Genomic DNA, 13524 nt, shown 5'->3' on the forward strand with positions numbered 1-13524 from the left:
TCTGAAAGGTCCATTGTTGAAAAGCTTAATATGCTCCCCAAGTCCTTTGTGATAAGTAGTTGACTTGTATTGTCAATATTATTACAGTTCTGACCTAGCAAACCCCAGTTGCCAAGGCCCATCACACTACCTCAGGAGGCTCAGGTCTGAGGATCACAGGGTGAAGCCAGCCAGGGCAGAAATGTCTATGACACTCTGACTTCCACTGAACTCAATGCTAAGTGACTGAAGTGGCACGTTCTGTGGACATTTGCTGCCAAAGTCATGTGACACTCATTTCTCACTCTTGGCTTCAAACCTGTGACCAGAGGAGAAGAGGAGGAGAGAAAATCCTTCTCAGAGAAAGCACCTATAAAGAACATTGGGTAGTTTACTTATAAATTCAAAGTATTGGAATGGTGTTGTTAAGTAGTTAGATTGTCCAGATTTATAAATGAAGAAGAAAAGAAAGGCAGGTGCCAGTGGCTGCTGACTGTAATCCCAGCTCCTCAGGAGGCTGAGATGTAGAGAATCTGAGTTTGAATCCAGCCTGCATAGGAAAGTCCATGACACTGTTATTTCTAAGACATCACAGAAAACCCAGAAGTGGGGCTGTGGCTCAAGGTTAATGCAATACCCTTGAGCACAAGTAACTCAGGGACAAGGCCTATGCTCATAGTTCAAGCCCAGGACCTGCTTCCATGTATTGTATATGTGTGGATGTATTTCTATAGGTGAAGCTCCAGAGTAGCTATGATGAAAGGCACCAAGCTAGAAAATTTGTTTTCAAAACAATGATTTCATAACACAGAGATTGCTTTCATGACATTGCATGTTCCTGGGCTCCCCTCACAGTTCCCAGTGCAGCCTTGAGGGTTTCTCTGCCTCCCAGGCCTGCTGGAAGAAGGCTCTCTCATTGTTTGAACATGCAGACAAAAGACCTCAGTCCTGTACAGCTCTGTAACAAACAACTCCATCTGGGCCAATTAGTGAGGATGAGTGTGGATGGGCTCTGAAGGTCAGGAAAACAGGCCTCTTTGTACTCCAAGCTATCTCTCTCCCCAGTGCTCTGTGTTGACAGGCAGCCTTCATTTGGGGCATCTCCTGTGGCAGGCCAAGTTCCCAGCACTTATCCTGCCTTTGTGAGACTATATTCTGGTGTTCAGATACAGTGCTCAATATAATTCAGGAGTCCTTCTGGCAGACAACTAGAGCACTTAAGTTCAAGAAATGTTTCATTGAGGGTGATGATGGGCCTATGATGCCTCTGCTAGGTTTCTGAAAGCTTTGGAAATCCAAGCACATGTCTGATCTTGCTTCCTGTCATCTAGGACTGCTGAAGCACATTAGGTTTTGAAACTTTTGCACTCTCCTAGTTGAGCCCTGTGTGGCAAGGTTTTGGGGTTGAACACAGGGCCTGGGTGCTGACCATGAGCTCAGCGCAGGAGCCCAGTGATTTACCATTTTGTGTCACAGCTTTACTTCTGGTCTGTGTGTGTGTTTGTGTGTGTGTGTGTGTGTGTGTGTGTGTGTGTGTGTGTGTGTGTGTGCGCACATACACCAGTACTGGGGTTTGAACTCAGGACCTGAGCACTGTACCTAGTTACTCTTGTACAAGAATAGCCCTCTCCCACTTGAGCCACAGAGCCACTTCAGGCTTTTTGCTAGTGATGTGTTCCTGAGAAGTCAAGTCCAGGGTTTCATAGATTTGCAAAGCACTCTATCCCTAAGGCACATTCCCAGCCCTCTACTTCAGGTTTGTTATTCATGCCATATTTTTCTGTCAGTCCTGGGATTTGAACTCAGGTCCTAGGTACATCTACAGCACTGTGCGAGAAGGAGAAGCTCACCCTGCTCGTAGACAAGAAAGTCAGGCCTGTTCCCAGGGCCTGAATTCAAATCCTAGCTCTTGCAAAAATAATATTCGTATTCATTTTAAATACAGGATTCATATTTACATACACATTTTTACTGCATATTGCAGTTAGTGTGGTTATTCATTTTATTTTGTGTTTTATTTATTTCTTATGTATTTTAGTGAGTATGATTACACACATAACCTTTTTTACATCTTATTACATAGGACATAGATTTGCCAATGTACTATACCTCATTCCTGTCACCCAGGACTTTCACCGATACGGAAAACAAATGAGACATTTGGCTTCTTCCACCAGGATTACTTAAGTTTTTGGCAGTTCTGTGATTTGAATGCAGGGCCTAGAAAGCCCATTTCATGAATGGGGAGTAGATAAATGTTAGCACACCAGTCTGATGCAAACGAAGTTGTCGGGCAAATTTGGCCCTAGAAGTGGTCAACACATAAACACATAGATGTGTAAAGTGCAGTGTGTGTGTATTTACATATGTATATGCATCTATAAACATATACAGAGAGAGACTAATAGACATTTGTGTAGATTCTAGTGTATAACTCTATATAAAAAGTGATGTCTATATCTTACTTTTGTATATTCTATTACTACTAATTATTCAGTCTAAAATTATTCCTCCATTAATTAATCATGGTAGAAGACTTAATAAGGTATTAATTAAATTAATCAAAGACCTATATTTAATGCATACAATCTTACATTAGAAAGACTAGTTAATTAGTAATTCAATTAGTACATTTCAAACATTCTATTAGTGTTCCTAGAGATAAGAACCAGTTTCCTAGGATCTTCAACCATGTGTATATGGCAGTCCTAGGATCGAGCTCAGGGCCCAGGTGTCTGGGTTAACCTCAGGCTTCACTGACCGCCTACCAGCCTCAGCCATGCAAAGTCATGTACAATTTTCAAAAACTATGACTGAGTGGGGCACTAAATGTGTACCAACTCCTGCTCACACACACATACACACAAATACACCACCACCGTCCTTTGCAGGCAATGATGTTTTCCTTTCTTTCATTTTGTTGGTTGTGGGGCTTGAACTCAGGGCCTGGGTGCTATCCCTGAGCTCTTCAGCTCAAGTCCAACACTCTACTACTTGAGCCTCAGCACCATGTCCAGTTTTCTGGTGCTTTATTGGAGAGAAGAGTCTGAGGGTCTTTCCTGCCCAAGCTGGCTTTGAAACTTGATCCTAAGATCTCAGCTCCTGAGTACTTAGGATGAGATGACAGCCATGAGCCACTGGCACCCGGCCAAAGATGCTTTTCTTTTTTTGGGGGGGGTCTGGTAGTGGTGCCTTAACTTTGGGCCTCGACACTGTCCCTCAGCTCTTCAGCTCAAGGCTAGTGCTCTACTACTTGAGGTATAGCGCCACTTCTGGCTTTTTTTCTTATGTGGTGCTGGGGAATCGAACCCAGGGCCTCATGCATGGAAGGCAAGCGCTTTACCACTGAGCCATCTTCCCAGCCCCCCAAAGATGCTTTTCTATGCCTGTCACCCTATCCCCTCAGGAGACAGATCTAAAGACTGCAGTTGGATGCCACCCTTGGCAGCAAAATCATTGAGAACTCTTATCTCCAATTAAACATCCAAAAACCTTGCAAGTGGAGCTGTGGCTCAAATGGTAGAGTGCTAGCTTTGAGCATAAAACAACAGATGGGCCCAGGCCCTAGTTTTAAGCTTTTTCTAGCATAAACCCACCCAAGAAAGGGAAGCGGGTGAGCACACCCGAGCTCAAAGCTCACACATAATACTCAAAACTTACAGAATAGAACCATTCTGCTCTGATTCTCTGGATTCTATGTCCTAGATCATGGCAGTCTTAGATGGGACTGACCATGCACCAAGTCAGGACATTCAAGTACAATCTCATACTGAGGATCCCATGACCTCATCAAGGACTGAAGATCTCTCACTGTCCTGCCTTGACACCGAGCAGTCAGGTGAGATCTAGTTATGCAACCAAAGGATATGGGAATGAATGAATTTCTCAGCCAAGGGATGCAGACTGGAGGGCTCTAGGTCCCTCTCTTTCGGGAAGGAGAAAAGTGCTGATCTATCTCAGGAATGTTCCTGGGTTGTGAGTATCCTCAAAGAAACAACCCTGCTCAGGCCCAGTGCCTCTGGTTTTTCCACCAGCCTCGACCTTCAGTCCGCCCTCTCTAAATCGCACATCTGCCATCTAGACTAAAGCCTTAGAAAGCAAGGAGACCCACCTCTACCTCTGAGAATTGTAGTCACGGGACCCTAGAGTCCCATAGAGGAAGTCTCAGAGCAACACTGGTCTGACTCCTGCCCTCATTCCCTGGCTTTCCTGTGCCAGTGCCCTGGTTACCTCTGTCTCTGGTTGAGGAATGAACACTGAGGGTGTCATCTTCAGATTGAGCCAGCAAAAGTCCCAGTCCCCAAGGATGTACTGCACAGGTATCCTGCAGTGGACAACAGTGAGGTCATCAACAGTGAACCCAGAATGCCAGGACTTTTAATAGCCATGTGGCTGGGTTGAATGCTCTATCACTGATGGTCTAGGTTTTCAGGTGAGGTCATGGTTTCAATGGCCTGACACACTTGATCTGGGATCGTCCTCCCTCTTCATCTTCCTGCTTATCCCTTGCTACCCCACTCTGGACACTCCCTTACCCTATACCTCCCTAGCCCTTGGATACTTTCTTCTTATCTGACCAGAAAATAAACTTGGTGAGCCAGGGGAGATTGAAACTCTGTGACCCACCCTGAGCACTAGTGTCTACCCGAGGCTATTTCCCTCTGCAGTCGGCAACCACCCAGATCCTGGATGTCATGAAGTTGCTGAGGGGACAGTGGCTTGGTCCTACATACTGACTTTAGGCTCTGAAACTGTCCCACAGAGATTGTGCATGGTTGGATCTCTTGATCCAGGGACTCCAAACCAAGGCCTGCATGATCCCTTCTTCCTTCCTTCCCTCCTTTTCTCCCTCCATTCTTTCCTCCTCTCTTTCTCTTTCCTCTCTATGTGTCACTCCTGGGCCTTGAACTCAGATCCTGGGTGCTGTCTCTGAGCCTTTTTACTCAAGGCCAACAGTCTATGGCTTGAGCCACTCATCCACTTCTGGTGTTTTCTTTTTGGTAGTTAGTTGGAGATAAGAGTCTTACAGGCTTTCCTGCATGGGCCTCAATCCTCCCCTCTCAGCCTCCTAAGTAGCTAGGATGACAGTAGTGTAGCAATGATCTCCAGCTCAAACCAAGATGTCTTCATGTGCTGTGGAACCAGCACTGGTACCTTTAATTGTGTATAACCCCCACCCTCACCCCCGGACCTGGCACCCACTGTAACAGTTTGTTGGATAAATAAATGAGCATCTGTCTATGACAATATTACAGAAAAGTCCCATCCAATTCAGGTAAGCATCCTAGGTGAGGGCAAAGCCTGATGTAGCTCTCCAACAGTTCTCCCTCATCCCTCTTCCCACCCTCCTGGTGCCACTGCACTTAACTGCTTTGGTTCCAAAGACATGAGCCATGATGTCCTCACTGAATTCCAGGGCCTCTGGGATGTCTATCTTCTCAAAGATCTCTGTCCAGCCACTGACCAGCTATGTGGCATTCAATTCCCCACTCAGGTGTGAACAAGGTTGCTGTTAGGTGAGCACCAGGCTCAAGGGGCCTCCTATCCACTCCCTGGGGCCAGACAGGATGGTCCACCATATCCGCCTCCCAAGTTTCATGTTGCAGAGAAAGAATCCCTGAGGCATCCCGGGTCTCTGAATCTCCCAGAGTCCAGTACAGGTCCTGGGATTTGTCTCTGCTCACAGCTGGCAGGCTGTGGATGGCAAGGTCACAATCTCTGATCCCCAAGACATCCTTGACTGTGGTGGTCACCCTAGAGAGAGCTGGAGGAGAATCAGCAGCTTCTGGAGAAAGGCAGTCAAGACACAACGTTCATAGCAAGAGACCATCTGGCTTGGGAACTCTGCCTGTGCCACTTTGAATGTCTAATTTAATGTCTAAAATGGTCCATCTAATTTGACCCAGAATTCCAGGCATTAGTAGAAATAGCCAGCATCAAGGAAAAAAAAAACCCTGGGAAATCTGGCATTTCACTTGTCCCAATCAAACTTAATGGGTTCCAAAATCAGTAGTCCCCTTTTCCTTCCAGACAGCCTACAGTAGGTTACAGAAAATGGCATTCAGAGAGCCCTAGCTAACTGCCATGTCCTGATCCCAAGCAGGCTCTAGCAGGGGGAACACACTTGCCTACCATTGCCCAGCTAGAAACAGCCCAGGAGGGACACAGATTGGAGTCTGCAGGACTCGAGGGAGGACTGCCAACCAGTGCACTGCCCTGGGAGGGAATCCATGCCACCATTGGGGGTCTGGAGCCTCCTGTTCAGATGTCGACGGACACTGTCAATGCCCTGGGTAAGATTCCTCTCTCATCCTCGTTCATGGTGAACCATCTGCCATGTCACACCGTTCATCACTTCCCAGACCGACCTAGATTCACAGCCCCTGCCCTACTCCTCCTATCTCATTCCCTAATTATGTTTGGCAGACACATTCCCAACTTTGAATTAGCTCCAACTATACACATGAGAGCAGACTGTCTGGAAGAGTGCGGCTGTGGTCACATTAGCCTCATCAGCCTTCTGGCTGAAGACAGAAGGGCAGGTGTCCACTCTGGTCTGCAGTTCACACAGGCCTCCTAGGAGAGACCCATATAGGCCCACCAGTTACTGTGGGCTGGAGGAAAGGGGAAGAAAGTGGTGGAAAGGAACATCTACTGAAACCTTCTCTAAAGGAGCCATGAAACGAAAGAGAAAACAAGAATTGTGGCTGGGCTCATACTGGGCATTAATGAAAAAAGGACAACAAATACACACATACACACAAATAAAATACTTTTGCTCGGGGTGGGAAGGTAGCTCAGTGGTAGAGCGTTTGCCTTGCATGCATGAGGCCCTGGGTTCGATTTCTCAGCACCACATAAGATAAAAGAAAAAAGCCGGAAGTGGTGCTGTGGCTCAAGTGGTAGAGTGCTAGCCTTGAGCTGAAGAGCTGAGTGAGCTGAAGAGCTAAGGGACAGCGCACAGGCCAGAGTTCAGACCCCACAACCCAACCCCACCCCAAAATGCTTTTGTTCTTTTTAGACATGGTGACTGTACAATGAGAAAGATGATCTCTCTCTCTGTCTCTGTCTCTGTCTCTGTCTCTGTCTCTCTCTGTCTCTCTGTCTCTCTGTCTCTCTGTCTGTCTGTCTGTCTGTCTGTCTGTCTGTCTGTCTGTCTGTCTGTCTGTCTCTCTCTCTCTCTCTCTCTCTCTCTCTCTCTCTCTCTCTCTCTCTCTCTCTCTCTCTCTCTCTCTCTCTCTCTCTCTCTCTCTCTCTCTCTCTCTCTCTCTCTCATACACACCTAAACACACAGTCTCAGAGCAGTGCCTCTCCTGAATTTGTTGGTTTCTCATCTGGGCAATGTACCAGCTCAAGCACGGGGTTTCTCTTGTCAGAACCAGGGGCAACCACCCAAGGGGAACAATGCTCTAATAATGCAGAACCACCCTGCCTCCCCCTTTCTCCAGGGACAGACCCTTCCCCTTGGGAACAACTAGCCTTGACTCCCCATTCACCAAAACCCTAGGCCAGGACGCTGGAGTCCCCAGACATGTGGCTCCTCAGAGCCTGGACAGAAAACAAAGCAGGGGGTCATGGTGCCTCCAGAGAGGTGTCTGACCTGGGGTGGAGGGGGGTTGTTGGTGACTTTGATGGGGTCCTAAATGCTATATACATGAATGGACTCCCTGCTTCCAGCCTACATACTTCTGGGCGACTTGGCAGATTCTTGGGGAGTACAAGGAGACCAAATGGACTGGGAGCACTAGCAGAAGCTGACAGACATGGGAAATGTGATCACCCAGTCAGAACTGTTGACAGCTGGGGTTGGGGGTACAGGCCAGTTGTATGTGTGTCAGAGGTGGTGTGGGGAGGTAGCAGGGGGTGGATCGCGGGGTGCTGGCCTGCAGGGCATCCACTTACGTGTGCTGCTGGAAGAAGCTGTAGGCTGCGATCAGGTGTGCGCCCAGAGTCTGAGGATCTGGGGCCGGGACCAAATAAGGGCCACAAGCAAGCCAGGGGTGCACCATCTCTGCCAAGTGACTGCAAGAAGCTCTGCGGATCAGAGCCGGCAGCACCATGTTTGAAAAGCAGCCTTACTGGGAGGAGGCGGTGCTCTGCTGGCACTTGGCGGGGCTGCATGCAGCCTCTGCTCCTTCTCCTCAGATGCCACAGCCTCAGCAGCCATAGATGCCTCGCCGCCACATGCTATGCACTTCCGACCAGGACCCACGCTATGATCAGAGCAGCCGCCAGCCACTGAAGCCGTTTCCACTGGTGCCTGTGCTCATGCTCTCTCTTCTCTCAGCTCTCTCTTGGCCCCACACTCCTCTCCTGGGCAACCCCGCCCTGAGGCAATGCGCCCCTGACCCCTTGACCCCTGGCCATTGTTGCCACCAAAGTGTGCCCCTGGGCCCCGACCCCTGCTCCCCTGGACCCTGCCCGCCACCCCTGGCCACAATCGCAGCCCTGACTAGGTCCTAAGGCTTCCAGATCATGGCAATTGCAGCCTTACCTCAGCTCAGCACTATCCCTCACCCCCAGTACCGGCCCAGGAGATTGAATCTCCCCTCAGCCCCACCACTGGAGGAGACTCTCCTCCATCCCCCTCCACTCCACACACCAAGCAGGTGCATCGTGAAGCTCCTGTGTGTATGTGTGTTTGTGTGTGTGTGTGAGTGCTGGGGATATGGGTTAGGAACTGAAGTGATACATTATACTCAGAACTAAATTGAAGGAGGAATCCAAAATTAGTTACCAATGTTTTAAAAATGCAAGCTAAAGGAAATAATTTATGAAAAAATCAGCATTTACAATAAATACAGAATCAGTATGACTGATATTCCTTTTATCCCAGTTGCAATACGGCTTGCATGATCACTTTTCTGGTTCTATGTTTAGTTAGGTCTTGATATTTAGCTGAAGTTCTGTTCTTTCATATATTCATTTGTCAGATCAAAGAGGAAATTAATTCCATGCCGGAGTCAACATCCATAATAACAATATAGTTGTATCCTGCTACTTTGCCAAAGTTTCAAATCAGCTTGCGTAACTTGAGTCTTTTTTGGATCTAACTAAATAGGTATGCAATTTTGTCAGTACTAGAAAGATTTTGATCACCACTTATTAAAATAGTATTTTCTAGAAACTACTTCTATCTTTTCATGAAATTTTCAATGTCATTTATATCATGGGTTGATGTTTTCCTTTAGATAACCTACATTCAGTCTTCTACAATTTGGAGTAGTTTACAATTATGTACACTCAGGTACCCTGCTCAGATTCTATTATTTGCATATTTTGTTCTTGTTAAATCAGTAAGATTTAGGTCTCAATATGGATACCATTGGTCTTATTCATTGCATTTCTGAATTTTTTAAGTATGTCATGATTTTTGTTATTTTATTCTTTTAATATGTGCAGCTCTCACTCCACATACAGTCACATTTGTTTTAAACAATTTGATCCATTCACGTGATTTGCTATATTACATTCATCTAGATGAATTTAATTACAAATTAACACACCATATTTCTGAGACACAGTTATCTTTATGGATCTACTCAAGGGTAACATGTATTTCAGGTTTTTGTGCTTAAAAACAAACAGGCACAACAAGTTTTTGTTCCTGGGGGAGTTCTACTTTGTTGGTTGTTTTTCCACCTGTGGTGACTTCAACATATGTGTGCATTTTATTTCAGTTGTTTTGTGTCTATATTTTGTTTCATTTAACAGAAAATACATAAATAATCAGTGATTTAGAACTTTTCCAAATAGATTTCTAAGAGAGATACTTGAAGTTTTGTGATATCTGGACCGGGTAGGTCTTCTTAATGGAGGGGGTAGCAGAATAACAGACACATTCTTTGACATGATTTGAATTCTTCCTCCTCTTGCCTCACTATTTCCAATAGTATTACTTCAAAGCCTTTAGTGGAAAGAAAATAAATTTGTCTGTATGGACTCATAAATTTTGCTTTAATTAGGACACACAACACATTTACATTTGATTTTAACTCTAAAATCTTCTTTCCTTCTTTTAAAATCACAGATGTGAATTTATAATGATCCAAACTATTTTCACTTCACACTATATGTAATATAGAGTGTAATAATAGTGAGTAATGGAGTATGTAATAATTTACTTTTTTTTTTTTTTTTTTTTTTGTCGGTCGTGGGGCTTGAACTCTGGGCCTGGGCGCTGTCCCTCAGCTCTTCAGCTCAAAGCGAGCGCTCTACCACTTGAGCTACAGCGCCACTTCCTGTAATAATTTACTTTGGGGAAAGCTAATTACAGTGGATTTTGTGAGATACTGAGTAATAGTAAAAATTATGTTTGATTCTATTAAAAAGTTCACGGTTACATCTAAAAATAACTCATAGTTATAAACTAATACTAAAAAGTAAGATTGTTTATTGGAAAAAGCCAGAAGTTTCAATAAGCTTGCTTTTTACAAATTGACTTGGATCTGGGCTTTGGTGGCTCATGCCTGTAATCCTAGCTACTCAGGAGTCTCAGATTGAGGATAGTGGTTCAAAGCCAGCCTGGGCAGAAAAGTCTGTGAGACTCTTATCTCCAATAACCCACTTGAAAAGTAGAAAGGACACTGTGGCTCAAGTGGTACAGTGGTATCAATGAGCTGAAGAGCTGAGAGACATTGCCCAGGCCCAGAATTCAAGCTGCACGACCAACAACAACAAAAAAAAATTGACATGGATTTTTACTTTAAATTTCATGATTTTTTTTATTGTGAAAATACGTACAGAGGGGGTACAATTACATGAGCAAGGAAATGATTACATTTCTTATCAAGCATTGTTGCCCCTCCTTTGTTTCCCCTTACCATCTCTTCCCAACTCCCCACCCCCAAACCAACCCATGCACCAAAGTTGTAAAGTTTGTTTTCCAACATAACGTGTTGAACATCTGATTGTTGCAATGGGTCCACCTGTATCCCTATTTAAAGAATTTGTTTTTCCCTTCTCCTCCACAAATTATACCAACATCAAACACAGTGAAAACAAGGGTTATACCATGGGGGAGGGACATACAAAGAAATCATCTTAGAAATATGCTAGAAACAATATCAAGAGAAAAAAAAACCCATTTGAGTTCTTATCTTTCGCCTAATATCAACTTATCTGACCATTCCTGCTTGATTAAAAAATATACTAGTTATTGTAGATAAGGGAAACCATGGGACCTATATTTATTTGGGCCTTATATAATATATATTAATATATTATATTAATTATTATATTAATTGATTTGCATATATTGAATCAACTTTGCATCCCTGAAATGAATCCTGTTTGATCGTGGTGTATGATTTTTTGGATGAATTCTTGAAGTCGATTGGCCAAAATTTTGTTGAGAAGTTTTGCATCAATGTTCATCAAAGAAATGAGTCTCTAGTTCTCTTTCTTTGATGAGTCCCTGCCTGGTTTTAGGATGAGGGTTAGGATGTCTTCATAGAATGAGTTCCATGTGCACTTTCTCTTTCAATTTCATTAAAGAGTTGGAGGGTATTGGTGTGAGCTCTGCTTTGAAGGCCTTGTAGAATTCCACTGTAATCCATTGGTCCTTAGATCGGAGTTCTCTTATTGCTGCTTCTATCTCAATGCATGATATGGGCCTGTTAATTCGATTTAACTCATCTTGGTTTAGTTTTGGCATGTCAATATTTGCTAGGAAAAGGTCCATTTTTACCAGGTTCTCAAACTTATTAGCATAAAGATTTGAGAAGTATTCCCTTATAATGTTCTGGATTTTTGGTTGTTTCTGTGGTGATGTTTCCATTCTCATCTCTGAGTTTGTTTATTTCTGTGTGTGCTCTTCTTTTTCTGATAAGATTTGCTAAACGTCTGTCAATTTTTGTTAATTTTTTTTGAAGAACCAACTCTTTGTTTTGATGATTCTTTCTATTTTTATTTTTGGATTCTAATTCGTTTAATTCTGATTTAATTTTAATTATTTCTTTCAATCTACTGGATTGGGGTTTATTTTGTTGCTCTTTTTCAATGAGGTTCAGATATCTCATTAATTGTTGGTTTCAGATCTCTCTAATTTGTTGATGTAGGAACTCAGAGGTATAAAATTGCCTCTGAGTACTGCATTTCCTGTGTCCCAGAGGTGCTGGTAATTTATGTGTTCATTTTTGTGGACTATCATGAGCATTTGCATTTCCTTTCTAATCTCTTCCATGACCCACTGGTGATTCAACTGTGTATTGTTCAGCCTCCAAGTGTTACAGGACTTTCTTTGGTGGCTTTCAGTGTTGAGTTCTAATTTAATTCCCTTGGATCCTGTTTCTTGGCCTTTATTGTGCTCTTGTTGTTTTTCTATGTGTAGCACATGTTTAAGTATCTTTTGTCAGTCTGGTTTGGTGGTTCTAAAAGCTTGTATCTGAATAGGCCTATCTTTTTGCATGTTTGGGAAATTCTCTGCTATGATTCTGTGAAATAAATTTCCTAAACTGTTAACTTCTGTCTCTAGGTGCTCCTCTACACCCATTACCCTCAGATTAGGCCTTCTGATGGTGCTTTCCAAATGTTGAATAGATCTATCATATTTCTTGGATTTGTCTTGGATAGTTATACATTCTTTCTCTATAATATCTAAGCTGTCTTCAGTTCCCGAGATCCGATCTTCTACATGGTCTAACCAACTGTCAAGACTTTCTACTTTGTTTTTTATTTCTTTTCCTTCTAATTGTTTGGCTTTGCTGGCTTCAAATTCTTTGTTGCAGCTTTGTTTTAGGTCTTGTATGAACTTTACTTCCTTAATTTGGTGGTCAGTGTTTCTTCTCAAATCACTTAGTTGATTCGTTATGGTTTCCTTGGACTCCCATTACTTTTCTTGGGCTCCATTGAGCATTCCCTTTGTGGTCTCCATTAATTCATTCAGCTGTCTGCTCATGGATTCCATGAATGCCTTTATTGATCTTGTTCTATTCTCATCCTTCTCTCGCAAATCCTGTATTACTCTTTGAACAGCTTCCTCACAATCATGCAATTCCTGTCTTTCTCTTTGACTGATCTCAGCCTTCTCATGCAATTTCTGTATTTCTCTTTGACTGTTTTTAACCTGCTCACGCAATTCCTGTATTAATCTTTGAGTAGCTTCCTCATGCTCACAAGATTCCTGTATTAATCTTTGGTTTGCCCCCTCTCGCTCTCTATCTCGCTCACACTGAGTCTTTTGCAACCTTTCAATCTATTCATTCACCATGTATACCAGTAAGGCTTGTAGAGCTTTTTGGGTACTCTCTTCTGGATTATTCATTAATATTCTGTCACCTGATTATCATGAGTGGGAATTCATATACCCAGACTTGCCATTTTTTTGTGTTTTCTGGCTTGTTCTGCCCATTTGGTATGAAAGTAAACCAATTTTGTGCTAGACCACTATTTTAAGGCAAGCATCAACCGGAGTCCTGTAGTTGCACAGTCAAAATGGCTGCAGATACAATCTAGTACATCAGATACAATCTATTCATCATCAAACAACCATGGACTAATAGGGTAATAAAAGCAAAAAGGATTTGACACACCAGAAATTATTAG

Source organism: Dipodomys merriami, unplaced genomic scaffold, assembly GCF_024711535.1.
Source record: "Dipodomys merriami isolate MVZ:Mamm:240054 unplaced genomic scaffold, mDipMer1.0.p SCAF_1159, whole genome shotgun sequence".
In the NCBI taxonomy this organism is placed as follows: domain Eukaryota; kingdom Metazoa; phylum Chordata; class Mammalia; order Rodentia; family Heteromyidae; genus Dipodomys; species Dipodomys merriami.